The sequence below is a fragment of the Macaca mulatta genome, chromosome 2 (assembly GCF_049350105.2).
Source record: "Macaca mulatta isolate MMU2019108-1 chromosome 2, T2T-MMU8v2.0, whole genome shotgun sequence".
In the NCBI taxonomy this organism is placed as follows: Eukaryota; Metazoa; Chordata; class Mammalia; order Primates; family Cercopithecidae; genus Macaca; species Macaca mulatta.
Window position 1 is genome coordinate 163,103,240 of NC_133407.1, and position 13,869 is coordinate 163,117,108.

The following is a 13,869-nucleotide window of genomic DNA, read 5'->3' on the forward strand; positions in this document are numbered from 1 at the left end:
ACCTTATCCAGAGAAGCTTCTTCTTTTGGAAAATCCAGCAGAACAACTAAGCCAAGACATGTTAAAAAGTTTGAAAAGAAATTGCTGTAAGGAAATGCAAGAGGAGAGGCTATTAGGTATGAGTTCTAAATTTCTTTTCAAAGAATCAATATGTCAGTATGTTCAATTCTTTGCCTTCTACTTTTAAACTTAACTTCCTCATAAAGTAAACTTTTTCGATTACCTGCTCCACCCTGACTTATTCCAATTACCTTCTCCACCCTGACTCATTCTGATTACCTTCTCCACCCTGACAGATTACCTGCTCTGTCATAACCATTTTTCCCGCCAAACCACTCACCCTGTCACTCTTTTTAAATTAGCCAATTGGAATTAGTTTAGCCTGTGCAGTCTAACCCTAGCCAATAGGGGAACGACACAGCAGCAGGGGCCACGTGCGTCAGGGATGAGAACCCCTTCCCCTCCCTTGTCGAAGTGTGTGCTCACCATTGCTCCATCTGTAAGGGTGCACCCTTCTATAGAAGTACCTTGCCCTGCTGAGAATTAAAAAGATAATTTTATATTTGAGTGCTATTTCTTTTGCAGCACTGAAACTTTATTTATAACAGCAGTGTGGGGAGGGGCACTACCTCCCATAATAAGCTCAAATTCTGCAAGGGTGCTCAGGTGGGGCACAGGGAGAGTCAAGGTGTTGTAGGAGTTATTAAGAAATTATTTTGGGCAGATACAGAGGAAAAGAGGTCCTTCGGAAGTTTTCATTTTTTAAAGCATCTTCAGAAACCTTTCTTGTAAAGCCCAGGCACTTAGGGCCAGTCAGGTAACCTTTGATATGCAAATGCAGGCCATTAGAAACTGGGTCCACCCAACATGGTGATTCCCAGCCTTGTCCTCTTGCCCTTGCCCCTGCATGTGCCTGGCAATATGGCCACCCCCACATATCCCCTATGTAGAACATCATGGCCACCTGTACTTGCATATTAAAAGGCTAGGGGGGGAGGGCCAGCTTTTTCATGGGCTATCTGAAGGACATGCCTGGTCAAACCAATCCCCTGAGCCCTGTGCAAATCAGACACCGCCTCCTCCAGCCTACTCATAAAACTGGCTGATATCCATGGCGCGTGGGGGAGCCCCCCTCCCTCTGTCTCTCTGTACAGGGGAGTGAAAGATTCTCCCCAGGGCCTGAAAGCTTAAGGGAATGAGTAACTCCTCCCTCCTCAGGCCCAGTCTCAAGGCTCCAGGCCACTTGTGCCAGCAGCATGTGTCAGCAAGACAGCAGAAGCAGGAAGACAGCTGGCCAGAAGACACATACCCCCTGAAGACTGACAAAGAGGCCACCCGGGTACCTGGTAGCAGTTACATCAGACTGAGACACTTCCTGTTTACAGGAGACTATAAAACCCCTGCCCTGTCCTCATGTGGTGCTGACGCCATTTTAGGCCTCAGCCCACCTGCACCCAGGCGCTCATTAAAACAGCCTGTTGGGAGAAATGCAAATCAAAACCACAATGAGATACCATCTCAAGCCAGTTAGATTGGCGATCAATAAAAAGTTAGGAAACAACAGATGCTGGAGAGGATGTGGACATATAGGAACGCTTTTACACTGTTGTTGGGAATGTAAATTAGTTCAACCATTGTGGAAGACAATGTGGCAATTCCTCAAGGATCTAAAATTAGAAACACCATTTGACCCAGCCATCCCATTACTGGGTATATATCCAAAGGATTATAAATCATGCTACTATAAAGACATGCACACGTATGTTTATTGTGGCACTATTCACAATAGCAAAGACGTGGAACCAACCCAAATGTCCATCAATAATAAACTGGATAAAGAAAATGTGGCACATATACTCCTCGGAATACTATGTAGCCATAAAAAAAGATGAATTCATGTCCTTCACAGGGACATAGATGAAGCTGGAAACCATCATTTTCAGCAAAATATCACAAGGACAGAAAACCAAACACCGCATGTTCTCACTCATAAGTGGGAGTTGAACAATGAGAACACATGGACAACAGGGTGGGGAACATCACACACCGGGGCCTGCTGGTGGGTGGGGGACTGGGGGCGGATAGCGTTAGGAGAAATACCTAATGTAAATGATGAGGTGTTGGGTGCAACAAACCAACATGGTGCATGTATCCCTATGTAACAAACCTGCACGTTGTGCACATGTACCCTAGAATTTAATGTATAATAATAATTTTTAAAAAGTAAAAATAAGTAAATAATCCACCGATGTGAATGGGAAAAAAAAAAAAAAAAACAGTGTGTTGCTCCACACCGCTTCGTGTTGCTTGCTGGCGGGCTCTCTGGATTCCAACCGATACAAGAGGCTTGCAGGGAGTTTCTTCTTTCTGGCTTCTCAGTTCCTTCTTGCCTATTAAACTCTCAGCTCCTTAAAACCACTCCACATGTGTCCGTGTAGTTTTTTTCCAATTCGATGCGAGACAAGAGCCCCGGTGTTCCTCCACTTACCGAAGCTGTATCAAAGGAAGGAGGAGAGGGAAGTTTTAAAAAACCTAAGGCTTAGATATAAACTTTCTGTAAGTTACAAATTAATGTGCTGTTTCTGTATTGTGACTTTCCAGAGTGACGAAAGAGTTATCACTTCCACGTGTGAAGGAAATTGTGTCCTTCTAGAAAGATATTTAACTATTAAAATGAAAAAATAGGCTTGAGTGCTGGCATTTAAACTTCTTTATTATATTTAGTAATTGGCTAGCCTTCAATTTGATATAATTAACTTTATATAACTACATCACCAAACCTGAGTTATGTCCAAAATGTATCATTTTGTGAAACCGAGTAGTGTATAGATAAGAGAATAGATGCTAGAGCCAGACTGCCTGGGTTTAAATTCAGATTCTACAACGTGTTAGCTGTGTGACCCTGAACAAGTTACTTAACCTCTCTGAGTTTCTTTTTCCTCAGCTTGAAAATAATAATGATAGTACCTACCTCATAGTGTTAGTGTATTAAATGAGTTAAGACAGGAAAATTGCTTAGAATAGAACCTTTTACATAATAAGCACTATATAACAAGTAGCTATTATTTCAGGGTGTTTTTAAAATTTGGATCTTGATATATTAGTTTTTAATATAATTGTCAAATTATCAATATAATAACCATTATCAATTAGTTTAATTTTTTCAAAAGAATAGTCATTAAGAATACAGGCCCTGGAATCCAGACTGCACTTTCATAGCTGAATGAGCTTGTGCAAGTGATTCAACTCTCTAAGTCTTACCTTCCTCGTTTGAAAGAAGTAAATGATTTATTTCACAGGGGTTTTCTGAGAGTTAAATGAGGTAATGCACTAGAGGCACCCACACGGTTTTCGGGACATGGAGAGCATACATGAATATTAGCCATTATAAGATAATGGCTCTTTAGCTATTGTCTTTATATAATTACATCACAAAATCTGAGGTATACTCAAAATTTATACTTTTGTGAGGCAGTGTAGTATGTAAGAGCACAGATGCGACATCATCTAGATTATGGGGGCCCCTGGGACTCCAATTAGCCTAAACTAGGTTTTTAAAAGCTGAAATTATGTTAGAAGCTTCGACTCAACCCACCATGGCACTGTTGACTGTGAAACGCTGTAAACCCTGTAACCAAGTGTATGCAACTCTATACAGTTCCCAGAAGAGAAATTTAACAAATGGGGCAGTTTCGCTCATTCATGAGCATTTACTACCTTTATCTTGGATTCTATGAATAAAATTAAAATCTGAAGGGCAGGCATATTGTTTGATATCACTTCACTTTATATGTATCAATTAAGAGTGCATTCAATTGTAAGTATCTGAAAATCTAACATTAGCTAACATCTAAGGCTTTATCTCCCAAAAGAAAAAGTCTGAGGTTTGGCAGTTTAGGATAGGGAAAATGATAAACTTATCCCAGACCCACGTGCTTTCTGATTTTCTGTTCCTGGCATTTTGTCTTATTGTCTTCATTTTTAGGCCTCACATGCATGTTCCAGGTCAAAGGAAGGGGGAGAAACCAAAAGGATGAATGAACAGAAAGCTCTTTCCTGAGGAGGGAAAGGAAGCCCTCCCTGCAGATTTTTCCTTAGGCCCCATGGGCAGAACTGGGTCACATGACCACCCTTACACCAATCCCTGTGAATCCCTGATTCATTCTCTGGGGCTGGGGTCATGCTCACCCTCCCTGAGATAAAGGGATCCCCACCAGCTCTTGAACAAATCAGGGTTCTATTGGAAAGAAATAAAAGATAGGTGCTATTGGTGGGCAATAGCTAGTGCCCGCCATGGATTCTTGTATTGTGGCACTCCAGCAAGAACAAACAGTATGGGAGACTTTTGAGCTTAAATCTAATATCTTCATTCCCACAGCCCTAAGAAGAGACAAATCTGCTAATACTTTACACACACACGAAATTGCTTCAAACATCTGCCTGATTTCTTCCTAAATCTTTCCCTATTAAAATGGCTTTTCAAGTCTTCTGTTTGTATGAGGTAAGAAAGTCAACTGGTCATCGTCTTTAGTGCCTGACAGTTTCACTTCTAATCACAAGCAGGTGACATGGGCAATCGGAACAGTAGTTCCTAATCAAAACCTAGAATCCTAATCCTTGAATTTATAGAGTTTCTCGAAGAACTGGACAAGTCATTTCTCCTGTCCAAACTTTTCCTACAGAATTAGACTGTGAGACTAGCAGATCTTTAAAGATCCTTCCAGCTCTAACATTCTATAAGTCTGTGAATGTGCTAGAAACCTAAAAGTACAGTGTTACTGGAAAGGGATCCCAATCTGGACCACAAGAGAGGGTTCTTAGATCTTGCCCAAGAAAGAGTGAGTCCATAAAGTGAAAGAAAGTTCATTAAGAAAGCAAACGAATAAAATAATGGCTACTCTGTAGGCAGAGCAGCAGCTTGGGCTGCTGGACTAAGGATACTTATAGTTATTTCTTGATTATATGCTGAACGAGGGGTGGATTATTCATGAATTTTCCAGGAAAGGGGTGGGCAATTCCCAGAACTGAGGGTTCCTCCCCTTTTTTGACTATATAGGGTAACTTCCTGACATTTTCATGGCATATGTAAACTGTCATGGATCTGGTGGGAGTGTCTTTTAGCAGACGAATACATTATAATTAGCGTTTAATGAGCAGCAAGGATGACCAGAGGTCACTTTCGTCACCATCTTGGTTTTCGTGGGATTTGGCTGGCTTCTTTACTGCAAACTGTTTTATCAGCAAGGTCTTTATGACCTGTATCTTGTGCCGACCTCCTATCTCATCCTGTGACTTAGAATGCCTAACCTCCTGGGAATGCAGCCCAGTAGGGTCTCAGCCTTATTTTACTCAATCCCTATTTAAGATGGAGTCGCTCTGGTTTGAACACCTCTGACACAAGCAGGAATCCTTGCTCTCTAAGGCACCATCTCTTAAACCCTCCAGGCTGGATCAGTTGTCCTTTCTCAGTACCTGGATCCCCAATGCATCAGTCTTTATCCCTTTCAAAACATGGTTGAAGATACGTTCTCTGGAGTCAGACTGCTCAGATTTAAGTCCCATCTTATTAGCTCCGTGGACTCAGGCAAAGTATTTAATCCTTCTAAATCTCTTTGGCATAAAGGGGCTATTAGGACCTACCTGAAAGGGTTGTTTTGAGGTATTTTGAGAGGTGTCTAAAGCCCTTAGTTTAGCATAGTGCCTGGAACACAAGTCAGAGTTAGTAGTGTTGGCTGCTGTAATTGTCTTTGTCCACTATAAGTTCTTCTAAGAAGGAGCTGTATCTTCTTCATATTAGTATCCTCAATGCTCAGCAGATGATAGGGGCTCAATAAGTGTTTGATCAATGCAGAGGAGGCCTGCACACCTACAAGAATTCAATAGGACATAGGCTCCTCTACCCCAGCATCTCCAGAAATCCAACCATCCCCAGTATCTGCAGATTGACAGCAGCTCTTCCTCCTTGCGGCCTGAAAAACTGTTCTGAAAGGACCAAATCACTTCTGGGCCACCCTTTCTGCACCACATGACTTTGGAGGGTAAGCTGCCTGCTCCGCTTATAATAGATGGCTTCAGGGAAGTTGGCCAGTTCCATCTCCATCTACCCTCCACCCAAGTCATCCCATACAAAATAATAATACTCTCTGATGTTTTCTCCATTTTCTGTAATATATGAGTAAAACCCTCTCTAGAAAACTCATGTTTTTAATGGATATGAAACATATAATGTAAGTTGTTGTTGTTGTTGTTTGAGATGGAGTCTTTCTTTGTCACCCAGGCTGGAATGCAATGGCATGATCTTGGCTCACTGCAACCTCTGCTCCTGGGTTCAAGTGATTCTCCTGCCTCAGCATCTCAAGTAGCTGGGATTACAGGTGTGCGCCACCATGCTCAGCTAATTTTTGTATTTTTAGTAGAGACAGGGGTTCGCCATGTTGGCCAGGCTGGTCTTGAACTCCTGACCTCAAGTGATCCACCTACCTTGGCTTCCCAAAGTGCTGGGATTACAGGCGTGAGCCACCATGCCCAGTCTAACGTGAGTTTGTTTTTTTTTTAAGTGCTTAAATCTGCAAAGTTTCAGAAGTCTCCTACCACCTTCCCCTCCTACCCTCAATAATTTCATACCAGAATTCAGCCCCTGAGTACCTCCTATACTGATTTATGGAGCAACTTCAGACAAATTTCTCCTTCCCCCAGTGCCAAGATTCCTCAAAGCGTAGTTATTAAGTAATAGGTGAATTACTTAAATACAGTTGGTGATAGAAGTGAATAATAACTCAAAACTGATAACGTGATACTCCTTGTGATTAAGGGGACAAGTGAACTCTAGTGCCAGGTTTGCTCCAGAAATCTCAGATGTTCCACCAGCCATCTAGCTCCAGGAAATTCAGAGGTCAGATGTCAGGAATTGAGCTTCCTTTAATACTTTGAATCCTGAAGCTTGGCAATGAGATTGATGTGCTCTGTTCTTTCTTGGTAACTCAAAGTGAAGGTTCTCCAAATAGGTGATGTGGCGCCATGTCTCTCCGGGCCACAGTGAGTATCAGCAAAATGAAGAGTCTCTATCTTACCACAGAAATGGCTGTAAACAATGCAGCCATAGGGGAAACTATTGGAAGTATTAGTCGTATTTATAGGTATAAGTGGGTTCTCTAAATGAGGAATAGAAACACGATAAAATGCTATTTGTTCACACAAAGGTAGAAAGTGGCAGTGTGTCAAAAAATAACAGATGCTGATGAGGATGCAGAGAAAAGGGAATGCTTATATACTGGTAGAAGGAATGTAAATTAGTTCAACCATTGTGGAAAGCAGTCTAGAGATTTCTCAAATGACAAAACAGAACTACCATTTGACCCAGCAATCCCATTATAGGTATATATCCAAAGGAATATAAATCGTTCTACCAAAAAGACACTTGCACTTGTGTGTTCCTTGCAGTGCCATTTACAATAGTAAAGACACAGAATCATCAAAGTGGATCAAGTCAACAGTGGATTGGATAAAGAAATCTGGTACATATACACCATGGAATATTACACAGCCATAAAAAAGAATGAAATCATGTCTTTTGCAACAACATGGATGGAGGTGGAGGCCATTATCCTAAGCAAACAAATACAGGAACAGAAAATCAAATACTGCATGTTCTCACTCATAAGTGGAAGCTAAACCTTGGGTACACACGGACACAAAGAAAGAAACAATAGACCACTGGTGGAGGGTGGGAGGAGGGTGGAGGGTGAGGATCAAAAAACTACCTATCAGGTACTATGCTTATTATCTAGATGAAATAATCTGTACACCAAACCCCTGCAACACACAATTTACCTATATAACAAAACTGCACATATACCCCTGAACCCAAAATAAAAGGTTTTTTTAAAAAAGACAGTGGCAGTGAAAGCTTTGAAAATCCAGAATCTTTGAATATATGTATAGAATTACATTTTTAGTAATTTTAAAGTGCTATCCATATTTTGTAACCATACAAATTTGATCGAGAGAGCTTCTTGTGCAGATCTCTGATTTTTTCAAATACCCCATTAACTATCCTGAGGAATATAGAGATAGATAATAAGCTATGAGAAGACTGCCAGGTGCCACTAGGAATGAGAAAACGTAAAAAGGAAAATAAATCAGAGACTGGACCCACTGGGATTTCAATCAGAGAATGGATGTTATCCTTTTCTCCAGGATCCACAATAAAGGGTAAAAAGACATAGTACTTGAACCAGCCTGTTAGGGAAGCAATATTGTTACAGGGACGGGGAGAGGTTGTTATAAAAGTGTGAGGAATTGTAAGACTGACTCCTCATGCATGTGCGTAAAGGAGAACTCATAGAGATAATGTATTTAGACTTTCATAAAGCTTTCAACAAGTTCACATCCAAATGAGTCATCTTGGTATTGGCAGGGATTGCTTTGTTCTGCATTGAGGGCTGTCTCAAAAATTGAAAATTATGTCTGATTGAAAATGAACATGATTATGGTCCTCCTGCAGCCTCTCTCGTCCTGCAATCATCCTCCATCCAGGAACCAGATGATTTTCCAGAAATGAAAATCCAATCAGGTTTGTCCTGCTTAATCCCTTCAGTGACTCTCACTGACATCAGGCTAAAGCCTAAACTCTTTATGTGATAAGGGCTTTATGATCTGGTTCTTGGTTACCTTTCTCATTGCACACATCATGTTTTGGATGCTCAATAGTACCAGAGTGAGCTCCTGTGCCCAGTGCCCAGAGCTAGTGCATTGGTCAGACAGATGGTAGCGTGTGGTTCTCAGATGAGGTGGCAATTGTTGCCCGCACCAGACCACTGCCCGGTGTGATTTCAGACTTTTCGTTGTTCCTGACTGATAAAAAAATCTATTGAAACTGATTAAACCCATAGGAACACACTGTTCAATAATTCCTAACGTTAAAACATGTTTTTTAAAAATCCTGCTAAGTAAAAATTCCTTCAGGTACTGCCTTCTTTTAACATTTAGGTACCAAGAATATACTGTAAATATTTTTCCTGTTACTGAGGGGTACAAAAATAACTCCTGATGAAAGAAGACTAGCATGATCAAGAATTAATGTCTTTAATATATATTGTTTAAGCCTTAAAATCATTAAGAAAAAAGATCTATCAGAAAAACAGAGCCAGGTTGGGTGGCTTACACCTGTAATCCTAGCATTTGGGTGGCCAAGGTGGGCAGACCAGTTAAACTCAGGAGTTCAAGACCAGCCTGGGAAATATAATAAGACCTCCTCTCTTTTTTCAATTAAAAAGAGAGAGAGAGAGAGAGAGAGAGAAGGAAATACAGGCTGGGCACAGCAGCTCATGCCTGTAATCCCAGCACTTTGAGAGGCTGAGGTAGGCGGATCACCTGAGCCCAAGACTTCGAGATCAGCCCGGGCAACATGGCAACACCCTGTCTCTCCGAAAAAAATACAAAAACCAGCAGGGCATGGTAGCACTTGCCTGTAGTCCCAGCTACTTGGGAGGCTGAGGCGGGAGGATCTTGAGCCCAGGAAGTCAAGGCTGCAGTGAGCCATGATGGCGCCACTACATTCCAGTCTGGGCAATAAAGTGAGACCCTGCATTTATTAGTAATAAATCATTAAACAATACTATGTGTTATTAGTACATCTATTATAAAGATAAGGAAACTGAGGCACAAAGAATGTAAACACTTTCCAGGTCACTTCACCAGTAAGTGACACAGCAAGGATACAAGGGCAAAGAGTTTGGCTTCTGTGACTATGTTCGGGGTACAGGGAACAGACACTGCATTCATTGCCCAGGAATATAAAATTATAAAACCTTTCATATTTACACCCAAAACAAAACATTTGAATACTTATTGATCCAGAAATTTCACTCCCAGAAATTTATCCTATGAGAAAAGTTAAGACACACACAAGAATTTGTGGCATGAGCATTCATTACATTAATTAAACAGCAAAAAAATTGGAAAATGAGTCGGGCGCAGTGACTCACTCCCTTAATCTCAGCACTTTGGGAGGCCGAGGTGGGCAGATCACCTGAGGCCAGGAATTCGAAACCAGCCTGGCCAACATGGTGAAACCCCATCTCTACTAAAAATACAAAAATTAGCCAGGCATGGTGGTGCATGCCTGTAATCCCAGCTACTCGGGAGGCTGAGGCAGGAGAATCACTTGAACTCAGGAGGCAGAGGTTGCAGTGAGCTGAGATCGTGCCACTGCACTCCAGCGTGGACGACAGAGCGAGACTCTGTCTCAGAAAAAAGAAAAACTTGGAAAATGAAATGTTCAACTATGAGATTGGTTAAATAAATTGTGGTAGACACATGGAATACTAGCAGTTATTTAAAATGTTGCAGAAAAGTCATTGCATGGAAAGATGTCTGTGACAAATCATTGAGCCAAAAATTTACAAATTATTATGCACAGTGTATCTCATTTTGTTGAAAAAAGAAAAGATATATAAGCACAGAGAAAAAAAAGTTTTAGAAGGATATGCAGTTGGCCCTCGATATCCGACGGTTCCACATCTGTGAATCCAACCAACCATAGATTGAAATTAAATAAATAAAGTCAATATAACAATAAAAAATTATAGAAATAAACATGACAGTATAACAACTATTTGCATAGCATTTACATTGTATTAGGTATTATAAGTAATCTAGAGATGATTTCAAGGAAGATGTGCATAAGTTATATGCAAATACTAAGCCATTTTACATAAGGGACTTTAGCATCTGAGGAATTAGGTAACCACAGGGGGTCCCAAACCAATCCCTTGCAGATACCGAAGGACAACTGTACACCAAAATATCATCCCTGTGTGATGGAATTGGGAGCGGCTTTTATCTTATTCTTTTACTTAACTAATTTGTAATTTTCTTTTTTGGAAATTTGTAATTTTCTTATAATAGACTTGTATACTTGTATTCTTATTAGAATAGCATGTTCCCTTTTATCAACAGAAAAGACATTCCAAGACCCCCAGTGGATGCCTGAAACCATACAGATAGTACCAAACCCTATGTATACTGTTTTTTCCTACAAATACATACCGATAATAAAATTTCATTTAGAAATTAGCCACCAAAAGAGAATAAAACAATAACTAATAGTAAAATAGAACTGTCATTATATACTGTAATAATAATAGTAAACAGTGTTATGTTATGGAAATGTTGTCTCTCTCTCTCAGAATGGCTTATTGTACTGTCTCACCTATTTTAGAACTGTGGTTGACTTCAGATAACTGAATAAGTGGGGACTACGGAGTACACTAAAGTCATCTAGAAAAAATGACTGAAGGTCACCGTAGGATTCCTTCTGTTTTTGCCCTCTAGCAAAATGAGAATAAAGTAATACAATTCTTTAAGATCTGGAGAACAATGTAACAATAATGGTCATTAAGATGGGTGGAAGAGGCAGGGTCTTACCGTTATTGTAATGATACGGGCAGAGACAAATTAGCAAACAGGAACCACATGGAAATTATAAGATTTGGTCAAGTCTCATGGGCACAGAATGGTAGCTGTAGATCCAAAATAGTTTTAAGATCCATTTTGCAGGAATTCATGGATCTTTACTCCACCATTACACACAGCTACTCCCACATGTCTATCACCCTGGCCCCTTTGAATTGCTGTTTGTCACACCTTCTAGTATTTCTGCCTTAAAGCTTCTGTTTACTCATAGATTAGGTTCCTCATTACTTCAGTGTCCTAGTATGAGATCCAGAAAGTGGGAGATAATCTCTATAAAGGTTTAGGAGCCTCCTGTATCAGTGATGTTTGTGGGTATCCAGTGATCTTTGGCATACCAGGATAGCCCCTCCAAAGTAAAGCACAAGTTGAACCACTTCACACCCTCCACTACAAAGAAAAAGGCACAGCACTTTGTGGGCCTCTGGATTCTGGACACAACGTTGTACCCTACTTGGGAACAGTACTCTGACCCATTTATGCAGTGATTTGTAAAGCTGCTAGTTTTGCTTTTCCAGAGACAGGGTCACAGTTTGTCACCCAGGCTGGAGTGGAGTGGGTGGCATGATCATAGCTCCCTGCAACCTTGAACTCTTGGGCTCAAGAAATCCTCACATCTCAGCCTTCCAATTAGCTAGGCACATACTAGGCATGCCTGGCTATAAGCTGCCAGTTTCGAATGGAGACCAGAAAGGACTCTGCAGCAGATCCAGGCTGCAGTGTAATCAGCAACCACTTGGGTCACATAACACGATAGAGGCAATACTCTAGGTGTCTGTGGTAGCTAAGGATGCTGCTTGGAGTCTCCTGCAAGACCTTGGCACTAGAATAGTTGCAGTGCTGACTTCTTAGGTTGTGGAGGAAGGCCATGCCTTCTGCAGCAAAGAAAAATTCACCATTCCAAAAGCAGCTGGGCACCCAGTCTGAGATGAGGTGACCGTTCAACCAGAACTGCCCATCAAGATCTGGACAGTCAGAAGATCTGCCGTGTGGTTGGATGGACACAACAGCTCTAGGGCACAGATGAATTTAGCTAAGCCTACTAAAGGCTTAAAGTACCAGCTTAAGGACATGTAGCAGGATTGAGGCTCAGGGTTGACCATGTGGTACATGCAATGAACCAGTGGTCATAGATACAGTGCTATGCCCCAACAGCTAGAATTTATGACTCTTGAGAACCAAGAAGTAGGATTGGCTCCTTTTGCCATCCCAGTGACTCATGGTGGAACATGTGCCTCCCCTCCCTCCAAATTTAGGTTCTACTGGATAAGAAGTCCTGATTCCCATGCTGAGGCGTAAGAACACTTTCACCAGGGAAACAAAATAATCTGGTACTTCTTGTATTTGGGAAACAGTAGACCAAAGAAGAAATTTCCATACTGGCAGCAGTAAGTGACCCCTGGAGCTAGGGTTGCTGCTACACAATGGGGCAAAAAGGGTAATGTCTGGAGTCCAGGGGATTCACTGGAACACTCGGTGCTTCCACTTCCAGCCCAACTGTAAACATGCAATTGCTACAACAAAGGGTTGACGATGATAGAGTAACTAAGATTCTGGTCCTTAGAAATGAAGGCTTTGGTGACTCCATCTGGCTAGCAATCTAGACCTGCTAAAATGATGGCCAAGGAAGGGAAATCTAGTAAGTACATTGAGGGGAGATGAATGGGCCAGTTGCAACAGTATGTACTGTAGCTTGTTCCCTTAATGGTCCATACTGAGGGTTCTGTAGATTGTACACAGCCATCACCTTGAAGGACATGTTATAGATTGGACTGTGTATGTACAAACAGATCCAAGCAGTGCATGAAGTGGAGGAAGAAATCCTATACCTCTTGTGCCTACCTCACAACCTCTTGGTCCACCTTTTAACTCTACTGCTGTAACTGTCAGCTGCCTGCAGGTGTGACCTGACAATACTTTACTTCAGCTGCACATCACTTGCTTTCTGCTCTAAGCTTCCTTTCTCCTGCATGTGTGATGCCTGTAAAAACAGCCATTCCAAGGTATGTCCATACCCTGATGTACAAGAGAATTGCATGGGATAAGCCTTGACCAATGGAGACAAGGCAAGTATTGGCTTTTCCCACATCTGGTTGGAAAATTCAATGTACATTCCACAGGGCTTCTCAGGTCCCAAGTGGGAGCCCGTTACTCTCAGAGGTAACAGGTTCATGGCACATGTTTGCTGGCTTTCCCTCCTTCCATGTTTCACTCTTCCCAATCTTCTATTCCTTCGGCTCACTTCCTAACATAAACGACCTGCATAGAAGCCTTTCCCTCAGTCTCTGCTTTCTGGGGCAACCCAGGCTAACGCAAGCATCAAATCAAAGTGTAGTCGTATAGTCGTGAATAGCCTTTGAAAGTTAAGACCAATATACCATCTAAACCAGCCCTACA